Source organism: Amblyraja radiata, chromosome 6 (genome assembly GCF_010909765.2).
Source record: "Amblyraja radiata isolate CabotCenter1 chromosome 6, sAmbRad1.1.pri, whole genome shotgun sequence".
Classification (NCBI taxonomy): Eukaryota; Metazoa; Chordata; class Chondrichthyes; order Rajiformes; family Rajidae; genus Amblyraja; species Amblyraja radiata.
This window is the reverse complement of record NC_045961.1, coordinates 20,725,124-20,739,389: the sequence shown is the minus strand read 5'-3', so window position 1 is coordinate 20,739,389 and position 14,266 is coordinate 20,725,124.

Here is a 14,266-nt window from a genome sequence, read left to right as displayed (position 1 = left end):
ACATTTTAACAGGTGTCTATAAATCACTTATAGAATCTGTACTCACCTTTAACATCACATCCTGGTTCACCCTCACCTCTGTCAAAGACAAATCAAAGCTTTCCCGGATCATCAATCAAGCAAGCAAAATAACTGGCAAAACTCAAAATCAAATTATCAGTACTCCACACCCAGGCAGCTAAAAGGAAAGCCAACCTCATTACACAGGATCCCAACCACCCCCTGCACAAGTCCTTCCAACTTCTGCCATCAGGCCGCTGATATAAAGTACCCCTATCCAAGAAAAACATCCACAAAAACTCATTCATACCCATTGCCATAAACAGCTTAAATAAAAAATGAACAAGGGACAAATTAACCCTGACGCACTGTCACTTTACACGTATCCACAACTTTTATCTTGTCTATTTTTATAGTTTCTAATCTTTATACTTGCTTTTAAGATCTATACACACTGTGTGTGCTCGCAGAAAACTGTGTTGTATGACTGCTTATCAGTACATTGTCCTGGTTGTACGTTGAGCCACGTCAAAGAAGATTTTCTGTTACGACAGACAATAAAGTTTTCTGAATCTGAATCTGAATCTGAATCTAAGTGCTCCTCCAAGCCAAAGAAGGTGAATCTTATCCCAACACCCATTAGGAACCACAACCTTTGGGTCTCATGTTCCAGGCCTGCAGAGGACAGTGTCCACCTCACCAACTAAACTGTCCTCATTTTCCATATTCATATTTACTTCTCTCCCTTCCCCATCATTTACATACCTTGCTGCTGCCACCGCACTATCTAGTGTGCATTCCAACTCTTAACACCTTAATCCCCTGGAGTTTTGGTGCCATCTGGTACTGACTCTCTTGTGGTGAGAAATATTTTCCTCCTTTCTGTTCTATCACAACCCTTCATAACATCAAACACCTCTTATAAATCATAAAAACATAGAAAATAGGTGCAGGAGTAGGCCATTCGGCCCTTCGAGCCTGCACCGCCATTCAATATGATCATGGCTGATTATCCAACTCAGTATCCTGTACCTGCCTTCTCTCCATAGCCCCTGATCCCTTAAGCCACAAGGGCCACATCTAACTCCATCTTAAATATAGCCAATGAACTGGCCTCAACTACATTCTGTGGCAGAGAATTCCAGAGATTCACCACTCTCTGTGTAAAAATGTTTTTCTCATCTCAGTCCTAAAAGATTTCCCCTTTATCCTTAAACTGTGACCCCTTGTTCTGAACTTCCCCAACATCGGGAACAATCTTCCTGCATCTAGCCTGTCCAACCTGTGAGATCAAAAATCACAAATGCTCTTGAGACAAATTCAGACAAAGAAGTGTTTTTATTAATTTCATATTCTGCAGAATAGGTGCCTCTTTTCTGATGTCCCCTAGAGGCACACCGAGGATCGGGATGTCTTCTATCTTTATACATTTCTTTTCATTATTATCACATTCTCATCTCTCCCCATTGAGCTTCTTCCAATCATAACATAAAACCCAGATTCCCACCAGAACGTTGTGGAACGCCCACCCAACGTCAAAGACACCTCCCCTATCATGCATCGCATGTGCATTTAAATTAGGCATCTTGTCATAGTGGGTGTGTGTACATATTCATGGAATCTCATCAAGCATGCGTAGTTGAGCGTGACTTCGTGTCCCTCTCCCCTTTGTTCTAATTTCTCTGCTATCCCCTGCTGAAGTCTTTCTATTGCTACTTTTTATCTAGAATTTCTCTCCGTTCTTTATATCGTTACTTTCTATTCTACTAGCAGTCTGGCTTCTGCTGACACCTTATTTCTTTCTATGTTATTTTTCTATCCCTAGTCTAAATCAACCATGTCTGTTAACTCTTTCCTCACAATCCATCCTTTTCTTTTTTGCTACGCACCCTTGATTTACACTATCTCCTCCTTTTCTAATGCTAGCAGAAGATTCTTCACTTCCCTATCCTCCTCTCGTTGGTCATACTGTGTTCTGAAGGCCATTATGGTGGCAGCACTGTTCTTCGTCAGGGCTGTTTCTATCAATCGCTGAGCCAATCCCCGTACGCAGGGAATGATACAACATCCGAACAAACACAGTAACCCCACCATGACTATCACTGATGTTGGGGCTGATGTAAAGATGTGCTTCCATTTCCCAAACCAGGAGTCTAGAAACCCGGTCCAGGAGGTGTCTACTCCAGAGTTCTCAGCCAATTCGATAGACAGAGAGGTGAGACCTGCTAGGGCTCTTGACACTGACCCATCCGGAGCAGTGTTGTTGGGGATGAATGTGCAACATTGTTCACCAAACATTACACACACCCCTCCCTTCTCAGCCAGTAGCATGTCCAAGGCCATGCGATTTTGCCAGGCCATTTGGCTGGTAGCTGTCAGTTGTTCCGCTAATCCTTCAACTGCATCTCGAGTGTAATTTATAAAGCGTTGTTGATTGTAGTATAAGTAGTTGATCCAGTCCACATTTTTATTAATTGTGGATCACCAGAAGAGTATGGACTCAAAGCCCGCAGCTATCTGATTTCTGGCTTTAAATTCATCTGGTACCCCTCTTGGCACCCCTATCGCATCTATATAGATGTGTGTGTCGAATGATCCTCTCACCTTTCTCTTATGTCGTCGGCTTCCTTTATCGAGTTCTACATCATGTTCTACTGCTATGGCGAAGGGCATCATCAGTTGTATGAGGGAACAGGTTCCCGTCCATGACCCTGGTAACCGGGGCCACAGGGTATTCTCCCCGCACCACCACCAGACATCGGCTCTACTGACTATCTGCTTTTTCAGCCAGGAGCTATTGAACAGTGGCCCCTGTTCCTCAGCCGTTATGTTATACGTCTTATTGCAGTTGAGCACCTCCCCCATGTCCTGTCCCTCTGGGTTATTTCTTGTATAGCACTCAAACCCCTCCTCCCCAAAAGGAATGGTAAATGGAGGAGGTCGAGGGTCTTCCCTTCGGCCCTTCGTATTGTTGTTGCTGGCCGGAAATAGGTAATGATAACTCTGGCATATCACATTCTTTGGTAAGAGGGGATTCGTGAATAGCTGTAGTATACATGTCATAGTCCTAGGTGTTCTATCCCAATTCAGGGGAAATGGTACAGGGACCAGCTGAGGCCTAGCTCCAGCGCAGGCGTAACAATTGGTTTGTTGCATACTTCTGGCTGTGTACATCATCCAGGCAAGCCAGGTGTTGGCTCCTTTTCCCCCTGTTGGTATTCCCTTCTCATATAACTGCCTTAATCCTGTTTCTCATGCTACTATCATTATCTTCAGATCCTTAGACTCATTTTCCCTGGTGACATTGCTGACTACTGGTGGTGCTGGTGTTGCCCCGGGATCCCTATTCTGACTGTCATCTATCTTGAACACCTCTCCCCTATCCTCGTACCTTCCCATCTTCCCATCTCACTTTACTTCTATCTCAAACTTCAGACATGCGTCCTTCCCTGTTTTATCTGCACATATCCAATACCTACCACTTTCCTGTATTTGGACACTCTGTATGCTCACATATACGCGTCCTGGCAATTTCTCGTTCGGGTTTTGATATACTCTCCACCTATCAGTTTGATAGGTGGTCCGATGCCACCCATATTTTGATGAAGTAAACACCGCGTGCCAATCTTTACAGGGATGGGTGCATACATACATTCTATAGCCGCACCATGATTTTCCTTTACATACATTAAATGGGATGGTGGTGGACCTTCTATTCTGTGGTATTGTGATTTTTATGCATGTTACATTACTTACAAGTTGGGTACCACCCAACACACGACCCACCAACACGAAATCTTCATTTTTCCTGCGGGTTCTTGGTAATTGTTAAAGTCAATGGTTCTTCTCCTTTGCGCACAGTCCACGGGCTGATATCGTCTGGTGGGGCCTCCACAGGACCCTTAACTCGACTTGCGTGTGTCCACCCTTTCTCTTTTGTTCGTACTGCTGTCTCCGTGATTAGTAACACCAGGTAGGGTCCAGTCCACTTAGGTTGCAGCTTTTCTTCTTTCCACGTTTTTATTAATACCAAGTCTCCAGCCTTGACTGAGTGAATCGGAAAGTCCAGTGGTGGGCTCTGGGCCAGAAATCCTTTAATTTTTAGTTCTGCAAGAGATTGGGACACTGCCAGTAAATAGTTCCTCAGGAACACATCGTTCCCTTGTATTGTTGGGACTCCTTCTATCTTCCCTAAGTATGGGAGACCGAATAACATTTCATATTGTTATATCCCTATGTCTTTTCGAGGTGCCGTTCGGATTCTCAACAGGGCTATCGGAAGGCACTTAGTCCAGGGGAGTCTCGTTTCCTCTATCAACTTGGTGATTTGGGTCTTTAAGGTGCCATTCATTCTTTCCACCTTTCCTGAGCTCTGGGGATGCCATGGTGTATGCAATTTCCATTCTATTCCCAGTGCTTCACATATCATTTCATGTGTTTTGGAGGCAAAATGGGTCCCTCTATCTGAGTCTATTGTTTCCACAATCCCATATATGGGTATAATTTGTTCTAATAATATCTTGGCTACTGCCTGTGAGGTGGCAGTTGCCGTGGGGAATGCCTCTACCCATCTGGTGAAATGGTCCACTACCACTAACAGGTACTTCCATGTTCGTACCCGGGGCAGCTCGGTAAAATCTATCTGTATTCTTTGGAAGGGCCTAACTGCTAATGGTTGTCCTCCTCCTGGGACTGCTCTCATGATTTTCTTATAAATTCGCTGACATATTACACAGCCCCTTATGACTTGTTTGGCCATGGTAAACATCCCACAGCAAGCATAGGTTCTGAGGAGGGTGTCACAGAGGGCTTGTGTTCCCCAATGGCTTTGTCCATGTAATCTCCCTAATAACTCCCTCATTATTTCTTTGTTCAATAGCTGCTTTCCATTTGGTGTCCATCATTTTCCCATTTGAAGTACGCTGAGCCCCCATTTCTTTCATGTTTTCCTGTTCTTTCTCACTAAAGATAGGTATCTTTTCCTCTGGTTCCCTTAATGGTATTTGTGACTTAATTTCTACCATCTGTTCTGTGGCTGCTCTTTTTGCAACCTCATCCACTGCCCTATTTCCTCTGGCCTCCAGGGTGTTACCCTTCTGATGCCCTGCCATATGTGCTATGGCTATTCGTTCTGGTTTTTGCAAGGCTTCCAGTGTCTGTCCTACCAATTGCTCATGCGCTAGTTCTTTACCTCGAGTTGTTATCATTCCTCGCTCTTTCCAGATCTTCCCAAAGGTGTGTACTACTCCAAAAGCGTATTTTGAATCGGTATATACTGTTCCTTCCTTTCCCTCCAATAATTCTAAAGCTCTCATTAATGCATATAATTCACAAGATTGAGCTGACCAACTACCAGGCAGCCTGCCGCTTTCAATTTCCTCCATAGTTTCCCCATTTACTATACCGTACCCACTATGTCTTTTTCCATCTATGCACCTGGAGGATCCATCTATAAACCACCGGCTGCCCTCAGCCAGAGGTTGCTCTTCTGTCTTCTCTACTTTTTGTCTGTAAATCTATTATTTCACTACAGCAGTGTATTGGGCCCTCTTCCTTGTCACCCTGTTTCTCCGCTGGATACAGGAATTGGGACGGGTTAAGGTTCTTATCCGTAATTATCATCAAATCGTCTTTTTCCATCAGGATGGCCTCATACTTCAAAAGTCTAGAGTCTGTTAACCATCTGTTGGCTTTCTGAGTGAGTATGGTTCTTACTGTGTGTGGTGTAGAAACAACCAGAGTGCCTCAAAGGTTAATTTCCTACTCTCTTCCACCAACATTGCGGTAGCTGCTACCGCTTGTATGCATCCCGGCCATCCCCTGGAGACTGGATCTAATATTTTCGAGAGGAAGGCCACTGGCTGTCGATTTCCCGCTCTTTTCTGGGTGAGTACCCCTAGTGCCACCCCCTTGTCTGAATTTACAAACAGGTGGAAAGGTTGTTCTACTGAGGGCAGAGCCAACATGGGAGCAGTAATCAAACTGTTCTTTAATTTCCCAAATTCCAACTCCTGTTCTGGGGTCCACTGAACTTTGCCTTTTTCTTCTCCCAATTTATCATACAGGAATTTCACTTGTCTGGAGTAATCATCTATCCACAGTCGACAGTATCCTATCAATCCCAGGAATTTTCGGCTCTCTTTCTTATTCTTTGGTATTGGTACTCCCGTGATCCCAGCTATCCTTTCGGGGTTTATTCGTCTCTTTCCTCCACTTATCAGATGTCCCAGATATTTTACCTCTTGTTTCACAAATTGAAGCTTGTTACGGGACACTCTTAACCCCTTCCTTCCCAAGAAGTTTAACAGGCTTAATGTGGCGTCCCTTACTTCCTCTTCTCTCTCTCCTGACAAAAGGAGGTCATCCACATACTGTAATAGTTGCGTTTCCCCGTGTCCTGGGAAATCCTCCAATACCTGCTCTAAAATTTGGCCGAATAAATTTGGTGATTCTGTAAAACCTTGAGGGAGCACCGCCCACCGGAATTGTTGCTTTCGCCCGGTTTTTAGGTTTTCCCACTCAAAGGCGAATAAGTCTCTACTCTCTGTTGCCAGCGGACAGCTCCAGAAGGCATCCTTTAAATCTACCACACTAAACCATTTGTGGCTTGGGGTTATCCGTCCCATGATGGTGTAAGGGTTAGGCACTACCGGGTGTCGGGCTTGGACCACCTTGTTCAGTTCCCTCAAGTCCTGTATGAGTCTAAATGTCCCGTCGGTCTTTCTGACTGGTAGGATCGGAGTATTGTAGGGGGACATACATGGTTCCAATAACCCGTCCTCTAATAAATTCTCAATGATTGGTTGTAAGCCTTTTCGTCCCTCGGTCGAAATGGGGTACTGTCTTACTCGTACTGCGTCTGTGTCTCTCTCTCTCTCTCTCTCTCTCTCTCTGTCTCTCTCTCTCTCTCTCTCTCTTTCTCGACGCTGAATAGATTCAGGACTGGACATGGCCCCTGCTTGGCCAGCCTTCACAAATGGGGCAGCAGCCCAACCCCACGGTGTGCTTGTGACACTCCCTTACAACACATCATTGAAGCATGCCTTCAACAAAGACTCAAAGGAGGACTTGTCATCCTTCATACAGCAGATCAAGAGGCAACTGCTTGGCTAAAGGACTTTGCATTTGCTAAATAAATAAAATCTCTCTCTCTCTGTCTGGCTGTCTCTGTGTCTGTCTCTCTCTCTCTCTCTCTCTCTGTATCTGGCTCTCTCTGTGTCTCTGTGTCTGTCTCTCTCTCTCTCTCTCTCTCTCTCTCTCTCTCTGTCTGTGTTTCTCAACTTGTATGTCTACCATAAAACAACATAAAAGCTGTTCATGTTTCATCAATTAACTTATTTCCAGTTAACTTTACTGACAAGAAATCTAAAAGAACATCAAGAAACGATTTTTACAACTTCTCTTTTTCAGGTTACCAGGATACAAAGAGTTCATTTTTTTTTGCAGCTTGTTCGCAATCCCCTACGGCCCAAACACAGTGGGAATTCCCACCTCCACCACGGGGGCGTCTGTGTTCAATTTTACAACTTGCTCATTTCAACCATTTGTTCCAAACCGGTTTTCAAACAAATCACTTCGTTTCATTCTTACTTCAAATAGATTATTCAATTTATATTTTCTCCCTGTCCTGCACTCTTGTCCCCGGCCTTTGCTGTCTTCTTATCTGCTACTTTCGGGAGTAACTCCCTCATCTGTCTCTATCTGTTCCTTATTTGCTGTTTTTCTACTGCCTGCAACATAATCTTTACTACTTGTTTTTCCCTTCTGTGAAAAGGAATTGATCTAACTGTTCTTGTCAGACCTAAAGGATCTTCAAGGAGGCTATTTAACAAACCCCCTTCCCCCTCAGGGTCCTCTCCTAGGTACCTCCCTCAGGGGTCCAATTTCTACCGAACTTCTTATCTTCCCCTTCTGCCCTTTGACTCCCCGTCCTGTTGGCCGGGTGATCTTCGTCCACTCTGGTCCCTGTCTTCTCTTTCCCTTGGGTATTTTAGCCCCCTCCGGCTCTGCATTTTCTGTGGGTATCTCCTGCCCATATGCAGCTCTGCATTTTCCGTGGGTACTTCCTGCCCATATGCAGCTCTGCATTTTCCCCAACTGACTATAACTTATCATTGTTGGCTTCTCCAACCCCTGGGTATTTCCTGTCCTCCAGGGTCCAGCATTTGCCCCAACGGACTATTGGGCAGAATGCGGGGATTTGGCCCACAGCCTTTTCCCCTCCCTTCTGGGTTTGCCTTGCAGCCCCCTGAATCCTTCAGGGCGTTAACCACAAGGTCTTATATTCTTAATACCGTGTCATCGTACCGTGTTCATCATTCTCAATAGCCCAGGAAGTACTTAATAGTCATTTTCCTACCTGTGTTCCATGCACTGGAATTGCTCGATTGATTTTTCGCTATTTCCAACTACTCCCACTTCTTTGTCAAGTCTCTGTGTGGGCCGGATACTACTGCTTAAACAGCTGATGGCAAGCAAGGAGTCTGAGACCGCTGAACTCAGCAGGGTGCACCTTCCCTTCGTCCGTCTACTCCCGTCAGCTGTCCAGAGTATTTGATCTCGGAAACGAGCCCCCAAGTTGTGAGATTCAAAAATCACAAATGCTCTTGAGACAAATTCAGACAAAGAAGTGTTTTTATTAATTTCATATTCTGCAGAATAGGTGCCTCTTTTCTGATGTCCCCTAGAGGCACACCGAGGATCGGGATGTCTTCTATCTTTATACATTTATTTTCATTATTATCACATTCTCATCTCTCCCCATTGAGCTTCTTCCAATCATAACATAAAGCCCAGATTCCCACAAGAACGTCGTGGAACGCCCACCCAACGTCAAAGACACCTCCCCTATCGTGCATCGCATGTGCATTTAAATTAGGCATCTTGTCATAGTGGGTGTGTGTATATATTCATGGAATCTCATCAAGCATGCGTAGTTGAGCGTGACTTCATGTCCCTCTCCCCTTTGTTCTAATTTCTCTGCTATCCCCTGCTGAAGTCTTTCTATTGCTACTTTTTATCTAGAATTTCTCTCTGTTCTTTATATCGTTACTTTCTATTCTACTAGCAGTCTGGCTTCTGCTGACACCTTATTTCTTTCTATGTTATTTTTCTATCCCTAGTCTAAATCAACCATGTCTGTTAACTCTTTCCTCACAAACCCCTTAAGAATTTTGTAAGTTTCTATCAGAGGCCCGAGAACCGTTGGAGAGGTCGCGGAGGGAGGAGCTACACCCGAGCGGTAGGGATAATCCCCGAGCGCAGGGCTTGCTATTTACAGAGGCCCGAGAGCCGTTGGAGAGGTCACGGAGGGAGGAGCTACACCCGAGCGGTAGGGATAAAACCCGAGCGCGGGGCTTGTTGCTTACAGAGGCCCGACAGCCGTTGGAGAGGTCACAGAGGGAGGAGTTACACCTGAGCGGTAGGGATAAAACCCGAGCGCGGGGCTTGTTGCTTACAGAGGCCCGAGAGCCGTTGGAGAGGTCGCGGAGGGAGGAGTTGCACCTGAGCGGTAGGGATAAAACCCGAGCGTGGGGCTTGTTGCTTACAGAGGCCCAAGAGCCGTTGGAGAGGTCGCGAAGGGAGGAATCTGCAACATTCCAAGTTCCATTCGCACTTCAAAACAAGTGGGCTTGAGGAAGCTGCTGATTGGTGGAAGCTGACAAGAGGGAGCAGCTGATTGGGAGACAGATCCCTGCTGATTGTATTGTGGCAGTTTGTTTTGTATTGTACTTGGTTTTGTATTGTATCCTAGGTAAGAGGGGAGTATGAGGGCCAGGGCAGTTTGCTGTTCTGGATGTCAGATGTGGGAGATCAAGGAATCTAACAGCCTTACAGACGTCCACATCTGCGCCAGGTGCGTCGAGATGGGGCTCCTAAGGGACCATATTAGGAACCTGGAGCAGCAGCTCGATGACCTCCGTCTGGTCAGGAAGAGCGAGGAAGTCATTGAGAGGAGTTACAGGGAGGTGGTCACTCCAAGACCACAGGAGGCAGGCAAGTGGGTCATGGTTGGGAGAGGCAAGGGGCACAGGCAGGGACTAGAGAGTACCCCGGTGGCTGTACACCTTGACAATAAGTACTCCTGTTTGAGTACTGTTGGGGGGGACAGCCTACCTGGGGGTAGCGACAGCAGCCGGGCCTCCGATACAGAGACCGGTCCTGTTGCTCAGAAGGGTAAGGAAAAGAAGAGGAGGGCTTTAGTAATAGGGGACTATAGTTAAGGGGTCAGACAGGCGATTCTGTGGACGCAGTTGGGAGACCCGGATAGTAGTTTGCCTCCCTGGTGCCAGGGTCTGGGATGTGTCTGAACGTGTCCAAGATATCCTGTAATGGGAGGGAAAGGAGCCCGATGTCGTGGTGCATATAGGTACCAATGACATAGGTAGAAAAAGAGAAGAAGTCCTGAAAGGAGAATTTAGGGAGTTAGGAGGGGAGTTAAAGAGAAGGACTGCAAAGGTAACAATCTCGGGATTATTGCCTGTGCCACGCGACAGTGAGAGTAGGAATGGAGCGAGGTGGAGGATAAATGCGTGGCAGAAAGACTGGTGCAGAGGGCAGGGATTCAAATTTCTGGATCATTGGGACCTCATTTGTGGAAGGTGCGACCTGTACAAAAAGGATGGGTTGCACTTGAACCCGAGGGGGACCAATATCCTGGCGGGGAGATTTGCAAAGGCTACTGGGGAGACTTTAAACGGTTGGGGGGAGGAATTCAAATAGAGAAAGCTAGTAGACAGTGTGTGAGGCAGGAGGCAGAGAAGGAAAGCACTCAGACCCAACATGTAGGGGGGAAAGAAGAAAACAATATTAAACAGAGAATAAGAGGTGGTGGGGTTCTTAAATGGGTGAGCAGAGAGACAGAGGGGTGTAAAATGGGGGTGGAAGCAATAGGTAGCAAGGTGAAAAGTAAAAGTGGCAGGCAGACAAATCCAGGGCAAAAATCAAAAAGGGCCACTTTTCAACATAATTGTAAAAGGGGTAAGAGCGTTGTAAAAACAAGCCTGAATTGTGTCTCAATGCAAGGAGCATTCATAATAAGGTGGATGAGTTGAATGTGCAGATAGCTATTAATGGTTATGATATAGTTGGGATTACGGAGACATTGCTCCAGGGTGACCAAGGCTGGGAGCTGAACATCCAGGGATATTCAATATTCAGGAGGGATAGACAGAAAGGAAAAGGAGGTGGGGTAGTGTTGCTGGTTAGAGAGGAGATTAACGCAATGGAAAGGAAGGACATTAGCTTGGAGGATGTGGAATCGGTATGGGTAGAGCTGCGAAACACTAAGGGGCAGAAAACGCTAGTGGGTGTTGTGTACAGGCCACCTAACAGTAGTAGTGAAGTTGGGGATGGCATCAGACAGGAAATTAGAAATGCGTGCAACAAAGGTAAAACAGTTATAATGGGTGACTTCAATCTACATATAGATTGGGTGAATCAAATTGGCAGGGGTGCTGAGGAAGAGGATTTCTTGGAATGTATGCGGGATAGTTTTCTAAACCAACAAGTAGAGGAACCAACGAGAGAGCAGGCTATTCTAGACTGGGTATTGAGTAATGAGGAACAGTCTTGTTGTGCGTGCCCCCTTGGGCAAGAGTGACCATAATCTGGTTGAGTTCTTCATTAGGATGGAGAGTGACATTGTTAATTCAGAAACAATGGTTCTGAAATTAAAGAAAGGTAACTTTGAGGGTATGAGACGTGAATTGGCCAAGATTGACTGGCAATTAATTCTAAAAGGGTTGACGGTGGATATGCAATGGAAGGCATTTAAAGACTGCATGGATGAACTACAAAAATTGTTCATCCCAGTTTGCAAAATAATAAATCAGGGAAGGTAGTGCATCCGTGGATAACAAGGGAAATCAGGGATAGTATCAAAGCAAAAGATGAGCGTACAAATTAGCCAGAAAAAGCAGCATACCAGAGGACTGGGAGAAATTCAGAAACTAGCAGAGGAGGACAAAGGGCTTAATTAGGAAAGGGAAAATAGATTATTAACAGAAAACTGGCAGGGAACATAAAAACTGACACAAAAGTTTTTATAGATATGTGAAGAGAAAGAGATTAGTTAAAACAAATGTAGGTCCCTTGCAGTCAGAAACAGATGAATTGATCATGGAAAACAAGGATATGGCGGACCAATTGAATAACTACTTTGGTTCCGTCTTCACTAAGGAAGACATAGATAATCTGCCGGAAATAGCAGGGGACCGCGGGTCAAAGAAGATGAAGGAACTGAGTGAAATCCAGGTTAGTCGGGCAGTGGTGTTGGGTAAATTGAATGGATTAAAGGCCGATAAATCCCCAGGGCCAGATAGGCTGCATCCCAGAGTACTTAAGGAAGTAGCTCCAGAAATAGTGGATGCATTAGTGATAATTTTTCAAAACTCTTTAGATTCTGGAGTAGTTCCTGAGGATTGGAGGGTAGCTAACGCAACCCCACTTTTTAAGAAGGGAGGGAGAGAGAAAACGGGGAATTACAGACCAGTTAGTCTAACATCGGTAGTGGGGAAACTGCTAGAGTCAGTTATTAAAGATGGGATAGCAGCACATTTGGAAAGTGGTGAAATCATTGGACAAAGTCAGCATGGATTTACGAAAAGTAAATCATTGTCTGACGAATCTTATAGAATTTTTCGAGGATGTAACTAGTAGAGTGGATAGGGGAGAACCAGTGGATGTGTTGTATCTGGTCTTTCAGAAGGCTTTCGACAAGGTTCCACATAAGAGATTAGTATACAAACTTAAAGCACACGGTATTGGGGGTTCAGTATTGATGTGGATAGAGAACTGCCTGGCAAATAGGAAGCAAAGAGTAGGAGTAAACGGGTCCTTTTCATAATGGCAGGCAGTGACTAGTGGGGTACCGCAAGGCTCAGTGCTGGGACCCCAGCTATTTACAATGTATATTAATGATCTGGATGAGGGAATTGAAGGCAACATCTCCAAGTTTGCAGATGATACTAAGCTGGGGGGCAGTGTTAGCTGTGAGGAGGATGCTAGGAGACTGCAAGGTGACTTGGATAGGCTGGGTGAGTGGGCAAATGTTTGGCAGATGCAGTATAATGTGGATAATTGTGAGGTTATCCATTATGGTGGCAAAAACAGGAAAGCAGACTTATATCTAAATGGTGGCCGATTAGGAAAAGGGGAGATGCTACGAGACCTGGGTGTCATGTTACACCAGTCATTGAAAGTAGGCATGCAGGTGCAACAGGCAGTGAAGAAAGCGAATGGTATGTTAGCTTTCATAGCAAAAGGATTTGAGTATGGGAGCAGGGAGGTTCTACTGCAGTTGTACAGGGTCTTGGTGAGACCACACCTGGAGTATTGCGTACAGTTTTGGTCTCCAAATTTGAGGAAGGACCTTATTGCCATAGAGGGAGTGCAGAGAAAGTTCACCAGACTGATTCCTGGGATGTCAGGACTTTCATATGAAGAAAGACTGGATAGACTCGGCTTATACTCGCTAGAATTTAGGAGATTGAGGGGGGATCTTATAGAAACTTACAAAATTCTTAAGGGATTGGACAGGCTAGATGCAGGAAGATTGTTCCCGATGTTGGGGAAGTCCAGGACAAGGGGTCACAGCTTAAGGATAAGGGGGAAATCCTTTAAGACCGAGATGAGATAAACATTTTTCACACAGAGAGTGGTGAATCTCTGGAACTCTCTGCCACAGAGGGTAGTTGAGGCCAGTTCATTGGCTATATTTAAGAGGGAGTTAGATGTGCCCCTTGTGGCTAAAGGGATCAGGGGTTATGGAGAGAAGGCAGGTACGGGATACTGAGTTGGATGATCAGCCATGATCATGTTGAATGGCGGTGCAGGCTCGAAGGGCCGAATGGCCTACTCCTGCACCTATTTTCTATGTTTCTATGTTTCTAAGATCCCCCCTCAATCTTCTAAATTCTAGCGAGTACAAGCCGAGTCTATCCAGTCTTTCTTCAAATCCTACAGTCTTCACTGTTCAGCATTAAGGGCAGCACGGTGGCACAGCAGCAGAGTTACCGCCTTGCAGCGCCAGAGACCCAGATTCGATCCCGACTACGGGTGTTGTTTGTACGTTCTCCCCGTGACCTGCGTGGGTTTTCGATGAGGTCTTCAGTTTCTTACCACACTCCAAAGATGTACAGGTTTGTAGGTTAATTGGCTTGGTATAAATATAAATTGTCCCTAGTGTGTGGAGGACTTGTGTTAGTGTACACGGGGTTCGCTGGTCGGTATGGGCTCGGTGGGCCAAAGGGCCTATTTCCGTGCA